Below are 12515 nucleotides of genomic sequence, written 5' to 3'. Positions count from 1 at the left end.
CAGTAGTGCCTTCAGCAGGGCCAGGGGGGTGCTCCAAGCTGAAGGACGGGAAGCCTTGGGTGTGGGTTGCCCCTCTCCGATCCCTCTGCCACATGCGGGCTGTTTGGAATAACAGCATTGAAGAGCAGGAAGGGAAGTCGGGGAAAAATAATCACCCTGCTTATTAAGAGAGATGAATTTAAACCCCAACTCGAGATGGAGGCTCTCGCTCACTAGGCTGCACAGAAAACCACGCGCGCTCACACAGACACACACACACAGATAGATACAGACACAGACACAGTCCCAGTCAATAAATCACAGCATAGCAGAATCACCTCACCCAATCAGAGCCGAGTGGCTGAATATATCCAGAGGCTAGGACAGTGTTACCTAGCAACTGCTAACAGCTGGGTACCACTTGTGTGGGTGGGACAGCGTCTGGGGCAGCAAGGCAGCAGAGGCTGGGCTGGGCACTGCTAATGCTACCTAGGGCCTCTGAGTGGGAACGAGGCAGGCTAGTGCCTTGTGAAATGGGCCGCACAAGGCCTGGGAATGGACTGGAGGAGCTAACAGACCTTGTCCAATGATACCTGCCACAGATTCACTGACGCTACAATGAGCTGCCAGAGAGCCCATGACATGAGACAGACACAGGTGTTCTCTTGGCCCCACATGTCATTTATGATGCAGCGACATACAATTTCACTAGGCCCCAGGCCAGGGTCTTATGAGGTATTTTGCAGGCTCAAGGGATGTTCGATCGCCTTCACTAACTCACGTAAGGCTGAGCATTTATTTCAGTCATCGGAGCGAAGCGCACGCCTTTGACAACAGTAATACACCAAGGCAGGAAAATCGAGCAAACCGTCAGAAATAAAATTCCAGCTGCAACAATCGAAGGCGGATAGTGACACAGCTTCTGTCTAGTGATTACAGGCAATAAGGACCTGTCAGTACAATTTGCTCTCAGTTGTCCCTTTATACAGCAGGGTAATGAGTCATTGAACTCAACAAGACTTGGGCTGTAAGAGAAGAGTGGGAGAATCTTTGGCACTCTAATTCCAGAGGTATAAATGTCTAGCCAGAGAGTGCAGAGATTAATAGGATCAGAGGGCTTGAAAATAAGAAGTATGAAATTGCAGAACTACTAACTGTGGAATGTAACCTGTCGCTTAAATCAGTCTCTGTACCAGAAGACTGGAGGGTAGCTATTGTAACGATTTTTTAAAAGGCTCCAAAGGCGATCCTGGCAATTACAGACCAATAAGCTTAAACTTCAGTACCAGGCAAATTGGTTAAAACTGTAGAAAAGAACAGAATTATCAGACACAGAGATGAACACGATTTGTTGGGGGAGAGTCAACACGGCTTTTGTAAAGGGAAGTCATGCATCATCAATCTATGAGTCAACAGTGTGCCCTTGTTGCCAAGAAGGCTAATGGCATATTGGGCTGCATTAGTAGAAGCATTGCCAGCAGATCGAGAGAACTGATTATTCCCCTCTACTCAGCACTGGTAAGACCACATCTGGAGTATTGCATCCAGTTTTGGGGCCCCCACTACAGAAAGGATGTGGACAAATTGGAGAAAATCCAGCAGAGGGCAACGAAAATGAGTAGGTGGCTGAGGCACATGACTTATGAGGAGAGGTTGAGGGAACAGTGATTATTTAGTCTGCAGAAGTGAAGAGCGAGGAGGGATTTGATAGCAGCCTTCAGCTACCTGAAGGGAGGTTCCGAGGAGGATGGAGCTCAGCTGTTCTCAGTGGTGGCAGATGACAGAACAAGGAGCAATGGTCTCAAGTTGCAGTGGGGGAGGTCTAGGTTGGATATTAGGAAAAACTATTTCACTAAGAGGGTGGTGAAGACCTGGAATGGGTTACATAAGGAGATGGTGGAATCTCCATCCTTAGAGGTTTTTAGGGCCCGGCTTAACTAAGCCCTGGCTGGGATGATTTAGTTGGTGTTTGTCCTGCTTTGAGCAGGGAGTTGGACTAGATGACCTCCTGAGGTCTCTTCCAACCCTAATTTTCTATGAGTCTATGATTCTATCAGAAATCTTTGAGGGGGTCAACAAACATGTGGCTGAGAGAGATCCAGTGGATTTAGTGTACTTGGACATTCAGAAAGCCTTTGACAAAGTTTCTGCCCAAAGACTCGTAAGCAGTCATGGGATAAGAGCAAAGGTCCTCTCATGGATCAATAACTGATTAATAGATTGGAAACAAAGGATAGGAATAACTGGTCAGTTTTCACAGTGGAGAGAGGTAAATAACGAGGTCCCCCAAAGATCTGTGCTGGGAGCGGTGCTATTCAACATATTCATAAAAGATCTGGAAAAAGTGAGTGGCCAGTGAGGCAGCAAGATTTGCAGATGATACAAAATTACTCAAAATAGTTAAGTCCAAAGCTGACTACAAAGAGTTACAGAGAGATCTCACAAAACTGGGTGAGTGGGCAACAAAATGGCAGACGAAATTCAATGTTGCTAAATCCAAAGGAGTGCACATTGGAAAACATAATTCCAGCTCTACATACAAAATGATGGAGTCTAAATTAGCTGTTACTACTCAAGAAAGATCTTGGAGTCTGTGCTGTGGCAGTCATAACAGCTAAGAGAATGTTGAGAACCATTAGGGAAAGAATAGATAATAAAACAGAGACTATCATAATGTCACTATATAAATCCATGGTATCTCACATCTAGAATACTGTGTGCTCTTCTGGTCACCCCATCTCAAAAAAGATCGAATTGGAAAAGGTGCAGAGAAGGAGAACAAAAATGATTGGGGTATGGAACAGTTTCCATATGAGAAGAGATTTAAAAGACTGGGACAGTTCAGGTTAGAAAAGAGATGATTAAGAGTGGATGTGATAGAGGCCATTAAAATCATGAATGGTGCAGAGAAAATGGATAGGGAAGAGGTATTTACCCCTTCATATAACACAAGAACCAGGGGTCATCTGATTAAATGAATAGGCAGCAGTTTTTAAAAAAAAAGAAGGAAGTATTTCTTCACGCACCACACAGTCAACCTGTGGAACTTGTTGCTGGGAGATATTGTGAAGGAAAAAAGTATAACTGGGCTCAAAAAAGAATGAGAGAAGTTCATGGAGGACAGGTCCATCGACGGCTATTAGCCAAGATGGTCAGGGATGCAACCTCCAACTGACATATGGTGGGGCTGGACGACGGGATGGATCACTCAATAATTGCCCCCATTCTGTTCATTCCCTCTGAAGCACCTAGCAGCAGCCGCTGTCAGAACACAGGATACTGGGCTAGGTGGACCACTGGTTTGACCCAGTGTGGACGTTCTTAAGAAAGCCAAGTGGCTTCTCTGATATACCCCATCTCAGAAAATACCAGGACACTGGGGTGGTCGATTCCAAGACAACAGATTTCTCAATCGATTAAAAAGGGTAAAGCATGCAAGACTCAGGAGCTGGTGCAGAATGACCCACTGAAGATGGAAGCTCTCTGTTCATCCATGGAGCTGAGGACACAACGTGCCTCAATACAGACCTGCCGGGATAGCCTCCAGGGCAAGAGGTGAATTAGCTCTCTATGGTCTGCCAATCCTTGGCCGCCCTGCTGACATGGTCAACGGGAAACTTGCTGGGCATATATATAAAGCTGACTACAGCAATGTTCACACTAGAGTGTCACAACTATGGGAATTTCTGTCCCTGCAGTGAATCAACTGTTCTGAGAGCTGGCAGCTCGGTTGACAGAATAATTATTCCGTCAACCTAACCGCATCTACGTTCACATTAAGTCAACCTATCTCTGGCACTCAGGGTGTGAAATTTTTCACAACCTCGAGTGATGCAGTTAGGTTGACTTAACTTTTAAGTGTATATCAGGCCTACATTGTTAGCCTGTGGAACCTCCTGCTGCAGGGTGTTACTGAGGCAAATAGCTTAAGACTCAGGACTGGATTAGACATTTATTGGTGCAGGAATGGAAGCTGCTGCAAGTGGAGAAAAGAAAGCTCTCAATCCTCATGCCTTACTGTGAAAAGACCCATTAGGAAACCTGCTCCATTTCCCCAGCCAGTGCAGGGTTGGCTCCTATGGGATATTATCCAGGGCTTTGTCCTGGCTAGTTTCAAAAAGGCTCCAGCGATGGAATTTTCACTCCTTCCCTTGGGAACTCAGGTGACAGTCTTACAGACTTCCCAGCCTGGGAAGGTTTCCTCCACTGTTGCTGGGTCTGTTTTAATCACGCCTACTGTGGCAGCAATCATCCCAGTGGGTGTAATTGCAGAGTAGCTGGGGAGATGACAGGGATGCTGCAGGTGCTGGGCGACAGATGGGCCAGTGTGTACAAACCTCCAGCCTCTAGCTACCCACCTAGTTCCAGCCCTGCAGCTCTGTGTCATGCCGACAGCCCGAGGGCGGTTCACTGGAGGGATGAGCAGCAGCCGGCAAGCCGCTTCGTGACTGGCAGCAGAGCCCCGGCTGGCCCAGCGAGGAGCTATCTTTAGCCCCGATCACTTCTCTGCGTTGTCAGGAAAAGTGAAGCCCAAAGTGCACTAACATTATAACTGTTCTTCCCTCCCTGCTGATGTGCAGACAGGTGCTAATTACCAGGTTGCTGCAAAACATTTGATGAGACGGTCCCACTGTTGCTTGGAAAAAGGCTCAGGACAGATCAGCCCAAGAGGGGTGCATGGCGAACAGGCAAGCTCCCACCCCTGCAGCCCCCCAGGACTCCCCCACTGCCTCACAGCACCCACCCTTGCAGAGCCTCATTGCCATGCTGGGCCCAGCAACAGATCCTCTTTCATCCAAGGAGATCTCGGCGCTTTGCTGTTCATTCCCATACCTCCCCTGTGAGGGGGGCAAGTAGAATTGAATTCCCCTTTACAGGTGGGAAGAACAGAGGCTCAGGCTGGTTGCAAAATCCATGAGCCTCAACTCCCGCCACTAAGCCACGGTGCTGAAAAAAAGGGCCCCAAGGTCCTGACGTTCACGGTCCCTCTTCTAACCAGCCTCGTCTGCCGGACCCAAGACCCAGGAGACCTCAGGACTCGTCCAGCCACTAGCCACAGTGCAGGGGATGTAATAGTGACCGATGTTGTTCTCCAAGTGAAGGGGATGTGACAAATGAGTGGGGTGGGAAGGGGGAGGTAGGGTTAGTAGTGCAGAAATTTTCCAAAGAGAAATAGGCCGGTGCCAGCAGAGAGGAAGTGGGGGAGACTAGACACCCTTAAAAATGGCAGAGGCTTTACCCTAGGAGCCACCTGGTTCCCACATTCCAAACATACCATTTCACCTTGTTCTATTGGGCCCAAATTTATAGGGCCTGTCACTGCACTTTTCAAATCTGCCCAGAAGGTGAGGGCCCATTTTAAAGCACCCTCAATTATCAAAGCACAAGGCGGGAATGGGGTCGGTCCTTATGCAGGAAAAGATGGGGATCAATATGAAAATTGAAAGGTGGATAAGGAACTGGTTAAAGGGGGGATTCCAACGGGTCGTACTGAAGGGTGAACTGTCAGGCTGGAAGGAGGTTACTAGTGGAGGTCCTCAAGGATCTGTTTTGGGACCAGTCTTATTTAACCTTTTTATTACTGACCTTGGCACAAAAAGTGGGAATGTGCTAATAAAGTCTGCGGATGACACAAAGCTGGGAGGTATTGCTAACACAGAGAAGGACCGGGATATCATACAGGAAGATCTGGATGACCTTGTAAACTGGAGTAATAGTAATAGGATGAAATTTAATAGTGAAAAGTGCAAGGTCATGCATTTAGGGATTAATAATAAGAATTTTAGATATACATTGGGGACACATCAGTTGGAAGCAACAGAGGAGGAGAAGGACCTTGGAGTATTGGTAGATCACAGGATGACTATGAGCCGCCAATGTGATATGGCCATTAAAAAGCTAATGCAGTTTTAGGATGCATCAGGCGAGGTATTTCCAGCAAAGACAAGGAGGTGTTAGTACCATTATATAAGGCACTGGTGAGACATCACCTGGAATACTGTGTGCAGTTCTGGTCTCCCATGTTTAAGAAGGATGAATTCAAACTGGAACAGGTTCAGAGACGGGCTACTAGGATGATCCGAGGAATGGAAAAACTGCCTTATGAAAGGAGACTCAAAGAGTTTGGCTTGTTTAGCCCTAGCCAAAAGAAGGCTGAGGGGGGATATGCTTGCTCTTTATAAATATATCAGAGGGATTAATATTAGGGAGGGAGAGGAATTATTTAAGCTCAGTACCAATGTAGACACAAGAACAAATGGGTATAAACTGTCCATCAGGAAGTTTAGACTTGAAATTAGACGAAGGTTTCTAACCATTAGAGGAGTGAAGTTCTGGAACAGCCTTCCAAGGGGAGTAGTGGGGGCATAAGACATATCTGGCTTTAAGACTAAGCTTGATAAGTTTATGGAAGGGATGGTATGATGGGATAACTTAATTTTGGCAATTGATCTTTGGTTATCAGCAGATAAGTATGCCCAGTGATCTGTGATGGGATGTTGGATGGGATGGGATCTGAGTTACTGCAGAGAATTCTTTCCTGAGTGCTGGCTGGTGAGTCTTGCCCACATGCTCAGGGTTTAGCTGATCGCCATATCTGGGGTCAGGGAGGAATTTTCCTTCGGGGCAGATTGGCAGGGGCCCTGGAGGTTTTTAGCCTTCCTCTGCAGCGTGGGGCACAGGTCACTTGCTGGTGGATTCTCTGCAGCTTGAGGTCTTCAAACCACAATTTGAAGACTTCAGTAACTCGGACATAGGTTAGGGGTTTGTTATAGAAGTGGATCGGTAGGGTTCTGTGGCCTGCTTTGTGCAGGAGGTCAAATTAGATGATCGTATTGGTTCCTTCTGACCCTAAAGTCTATGAGTCTATGAGGTGCACAGCGGGGGAGAGTTCAAAAAGCCCATCTCTGCCCGGCCTATTGACAGACCAGATACAAATGCAGTTCCTGCTCTCTGAGGGGCCCTGCATCTGTAGCTGTGCTAAGCTCATTTCAGCTGCAAGGTGCTCTTTGCACCTTACTGCTGGATGGGCCATTTTCTCAGCAGGTGGAAATCCGGGTAACCCCACTAGCCTCAGTGGAGTGAAGCCAAATTACAGCAGCAAAAAAGCTGGCCCATAGTGTATTTTTAGAGTTAGAATTGTACAGCGGAGGCATTAGGTGTCTGGAAATGAGTCACTGATTCTGGGTAACAGCATTGTGTATCAAATATGTTCTTTACCTACGTTTTACAGCACTTGGGTGATTTTTGGCCACTAGCTTTAAAATGCAGCTTGGCTTTGAAAGACGGCTGTGAGACAGCAGCGTGGGTGTCCTGGCTAATGAGTCTCCATGACACCAGATCAAATGGGCTCCGTTTACAAGTAAAACTTTTTTTTTTCCTACTCGTCGACCATGAAACTCCCCCTGGGATCTGAGAGTCAAGCTGGGCTCTTTCTCACTTCTGCATCAGCACCAGCTGCTGCAGGGAAAATTCTGTCCTCAGTCACACCTGGGCAGCTCTGCTGCCTTCCTCTTGGTTTGCAGCAGCCCAAATGGTTAAGCCAGCAGCTCTGAGTGATAGCGGGAGAGGGAGCTGGTTTTGCCTCTCCTGCTTCAGAGCAGACTAGCACATTAAGAACATGGCTAGATTGTTAGGCTTGACAATCACCTCCCTCTTGCCAGCTGTCCTGTCTGACCCTCATGCCAAAGAATCCCAGGGCTGTACTCATCTCCAGATCCTTTCTTGCTGTGCTCACCTGACTCATAATGCGACTCCCAGGATATGTTGCCCTGGATTTGAGGGGTGTGTGCACCCCAGATTTTGATTAAGCTAATTGCAACCATCTTACATGCATTCAGCCACTGTGAATGAATAAAATAGACCACCACCGAGTTAAGGGTTAATTTGAACAAGCAGAGCTTCTGGAGGCAAGGTCAAGTACATTTGCAGGCTGGCAGTCTCTGCTCCTCAGAATGGGAGAAAAAGAATCAACAATTTGAGACCGAAAGAAGATAAGTGGACTGGAACATGGAGTTTTGGGCGCCTTTGACGGAGAAGTTTATTATGACTAGGAATGTTTGTTGATAGTAGTTTATTGATGTTAGGAGAAGTGATGACCCAGTCACTATGAGCTGTGTGATTTGTAAAAGTTAGTTATAAAAAGGACTAGATAATAAAGGAAACTTTGGAGCAGTTCTCGGAAGCTAGCTTGAGAGGCTTTTTTCCTGAAATCTTACTCCGCAGCGGGGAAGCAACTGCCCGTTGCTGAACTACCACAATTTACTCAATACTGTCCCAGATGTTAGGTAAATATGTGGGATGTTCTAAACCTATTGCTTATGTCCGTGTGCGCTTACATCTAATAAATTGTAGCTTTAGATAAGAGCACACTTCCTTGTGTTAATCGTTCATCAGCCAGAAGTGCTGTGTTCCCATTGATTTATTGCTAACACTGCCTGGAGTGAATCGGTTAAGTTACCATTGCGGTTGGTTTTGAAAACCCTGGGTAACAGACATGGCTACTAATAGGAATCGTCATGGGGATTATAATGACTGAGGGGCAGAGACCAGGAGCCTCATCTTTTGGCTACGCAGTCCTGAGCAGTGCCTGTGTTTATTAGGAGTCTGCCTGCTCCTCCAGCACCTGGAGACACAACCCCTGCTTGCAACATCCCAGCCAATTGCTCTGGGGACAACCATGCCACAGCAAGGGAGGAATAAGGCTTTGGCTGATGAATAAACAAGAGGAGAAGGGGCAACAAGGAGACAGGGATTCTAGTGGTACTAAAGTATGAGAGAAGAGCCGTGCCAAAAACGTGAGGAGGAGGCTGCTTTGCAGGAGCGGGGAGGGGGAGCAGGGACTCCGCGGTTCCCCTGGCCAAGCTTTTTCTGAATTCTTCCATCATGGGGAGAGGGTTTTGTCCCACCCATGGAAGAAGCAGGGAGATTCATGTTAGGGATCCAGGCCAAGAGCAGCAGAAACTGGGCTTCACTCGAGGGGAGCTGGGAGGCCCGAGCCCAGGCAGCGGCAGCAGGGGCAGGTGGGGAGCATAGCCCGCCATGGGGCAGGAGAGGCCGTGCTGCTGCTGCTGTTTCCTGGCCCTGCCGTGCAGCACAAAGGACGACTGTAGGTGGGAAACAGCAGCAGCAGCGCGGCCTCTCCTGCCCCATGGTGGGCTACACTCCCCACCTGCCCCTGCTGCCGTGGAGGATGCTGCCGCCCTGGGCTCAGGTCACTCGGCTCCCTTTGACGCCCGGTTCCTGCTGCTCTCAGCTGGCAGGTGCAGGGCCCCCACTGAGCCCAGCCCCTTGAGTCTCCTCCGCGGCGGAGCCACCCACCCATGTCCTCCTGCGTGGCCGCGGCGGCAGTGACCGGGGAGCCTGAAAGGAGGAGCGGCTCCCGGGCAAGCAGGAGAGACTCCAAGGTGAAGAGGCTGCATGCGGTTGAGCTGAGGAGCACAGACCTCCTGGCCTATGGAGGGGGAGTATTGCTACTCGAGGGGTGAGGTGGCAGGGGGACATGGGCCCACCCAACTCCACTGCATCCCAACCCAGGGCCCTATCTGTGGTGGAGCAGCTGCCACTGGGTCAGTGGCGATCCGCCCGCAACATGCTGACCTAGTTTCAGGCTCTTTCTCCACCAGACTACTGCCTGGTTCTCCTGGGTTACGTCCTTCTCTCACCCTCAGGTGTACCTGGATCCAGGGGTTGTCCTCAATCTCCTCTGGGTACACTGCCAAGGGTAGCGGTAGCAGCTCCTCTGCGTCGAGTGTCGGGGCTCCCTGGAAGCTTCTGCTGGTCCCTGGGGCATCAGCAGTTCTCTTTGGTGCTCACCTCTAACAGCAGGGAAGAAGCACCTATTGCCTCTGATGGCTTCTTCCCAACTGAGCAACTGGGCCGGCCTTTTATAATCCCCCTTCCTGCCCCACCCCTCTGCTTCCATTGTATGGGGCGTGGCCCTCCTGGCTCCTCTCACCAGGCGGCCTGCTGCAATCCCTCCATGTCTGCGTCTGAGGGGGGCCATGCCGCCTCGCTACAACCCCCAACACCTCCAGTTCAGGGGATTGAATATTTCCCCCCCTTCATCACACTCCTCTTTGCTGATGCTCCAAATTCTCCAGCCCTCCCAGGCCCTCATCCCAATCAATGGACCGCAGAGCAGCAGACCAAGCTCAGTGACCCTGGAGCAGGCTGGTGCCAAGGGGGAGAGAGCAGGGTGGAGTGGATAGAGCAGTGGACCAGGAATCAGCAGACCCGCTATCTCACCCTGGGACCATTCAGTCCCTTCTTTGCCTCACCTTTGCCCTCTGTAAAAGGGGATAATATTTACCACCCTCACCAAGAACCTAGCGATCTATGGCTGAAAAGAGCCAGGTGTTATTTAAACGCCCCCGAGCCAGCTCACCCCAAAGCCAGTCCACAGGGCATCCTATATTCTACTGGGTACGGTCCCACTCCCCTGTCTCTGGCTATTTATTAATAGATGGCCAGTAGCTCTAGTCATCACATGCCAAAATGGCAAGAACCTAAACACCATATAATGCAAGCGGGGGGAGGGAGACGTTCTGGGGGGTCGTACATCACAGCCAGTTGTCTCGGGGGGATGGTAGAAGGATTGGCAGCTGGCAGGGGGCTCAGCTGGGACTGCTCCTCATTGAGAGGGTGTCAGGTGATAGCTGGGAGGATTAAGGGGGGTCAGAAGGGTGTGGGTGTAGCTTTGACAGGGGTGCAGGCAGGTCGGGCAGCCGTGGGAAAGAGCGTCATCGAATGGGGGGACAGGCAAGCTTTGAGGCACTTTACCTAGGAGCCTCTGCCATAATGTGGGTCCACAACCCCCCTCCTTTGTTAACTCCTTCTTTCCTGTCACCCTCCCTCCCCCTTCTGTTTAATCCCACCCTGCCCTTTCCTTCCCAATGCACCCAGCCTTACTGCATTTCCTGTGGTGGAAACCGTTGCATCAGCCAAATGCCTGAACCCTGGGCCAACATCGGCCCAAGGAAAAGCCACCCAGAAATCGCTTCCAGCCTTCACCCCCATATGCCTAAGGGGTAACAGCTTCCTCCCCACACACACACCTCAACAGATACCTGCCAGCCAGACTCTGTTATTAAGTAAATAAAAATCTCAGCACACTTTTCTCAAGAGGGGACGCTCTGGCTTTCAGGTCCAAACCCTTCCCCCTGGTTATGGGTCTTGCAGGAGACTTGCATAACACCAGCTCACAGCAGGTCCTGGGAAATCCTTTTCCTTGCCTCTCAGGGCTGGGCACATGGTCCACAGGGAGCAGCCCCCTGCAGGATTCCCTCTTTTATAAAGCCCAGGGGCTTTCCCTTAAGCCCCCGCTGGCCCGCAGGTAATTAAAGGGCCAATCTCCCTGTGCCCCCTTCTTTACCCACCACCAAATTATGAGAGTGAGCACAAACCCAATCCCTCACCCCCTTACATCCCCGGCAGGCTGCTTTTGAGGAAAACAGAAACCCACCTCACCACATGTTCTCTTCCCCGAGAAGGGACAGCCACAGTGAAAATGGGACTGAAATTGCAGCACTGATGTCTGTTTTATCTGTGGTGCAAATCCCTGAGGAAACTCAGCTACAGAATGTCAGGGCGCCAGACACCGAGGGCAGAGCTGGCTGGGGGGGACAGTAGCAAAACTTCCCCCCACCCCATCTAACATACAGTTCTCTGCGTGCTGTGTACAAACAAACGTGTGAGGCAGGAACCGGGCCCCAGGAGGCAGCCGTCCCAGCTAACCCCATGCATTATGGAGGCAGTGGGATGCATGATGGACTTTCAACTCCAAATCCATGCAAGTCTCTCTTCCATAAGGGAATAGCGGAGCTCTGTCAAGCAGAGAGGTCTGTCTTTATACCAGAGTAGGGCCATTGTGTCCCACTGGGGGCAGTGACAAACATACACCCAAGCCAGTAGATTGTGTGAGTCCCCCTAGAACTTCCCCCAGGTCATCGTTCGTTCTTGAGCTCACACCAAGAGCATCTGGGGTCTCCAGCCAACAATCCATGCCTATATCCATCCAGAGCCATCAAAAGGTGGCATCCGCATTTGGGCTGATGCACCTGAGAAGCCGAAGCCAGCCAAGGACACTGTCATGTGGCATGCAAGCAAATCCAGCATTCTCCCAGCAGAGGGCAGTGCTGCAGTCCCTGAAGTCACTACATGGCAGTATCTCATGAAAAGTTTAAAAACATTTAAATAGTTCCCCTAAAAAATGTGATTCTCTTGGACCACGATCTTCCATCTTTGGCCTGTTCTCAGCCTTTGGTAGGTCCAGTCTAGGAGAGTGCTGAGCAGTAAGATTTCACTCAAACTGGCCTTGGTAACACAGGGCTTCAGCATTTAATCACACATTGAAGGCCTTCCTTTCTTCCTTCCTTCCTTGGTTGTCTTCATTCTCTTGACCCTTCCCCAAAGGCAGAAGCAAGGATGATATTTTGGTGCCTCTGTGGTCTCCGGAGTCAGTCCATCTCCAGCTATAACAAGCCACTCCCATCCCTCCCTTTCTGGAGCTGGGGATCAGCTGAGAGAAGAAACATCCT

This window comes from Gopherus flavomarginatus, chromosome 4, assembly GCF_025201925.1.
Source record: "Gopherus flavomarginatus isolate rGopFla2 chromosome 4, rGopFla2.mat.asm, whole genome shotgun sequence".
NCBI lineage: Eukaryota > Metazoa > Chordata > Testudines > Testudinidae > Gopherus > Gopherus flavomarginatus.
Note: the sequence above shows the minus strand (reverse complement) of the source record.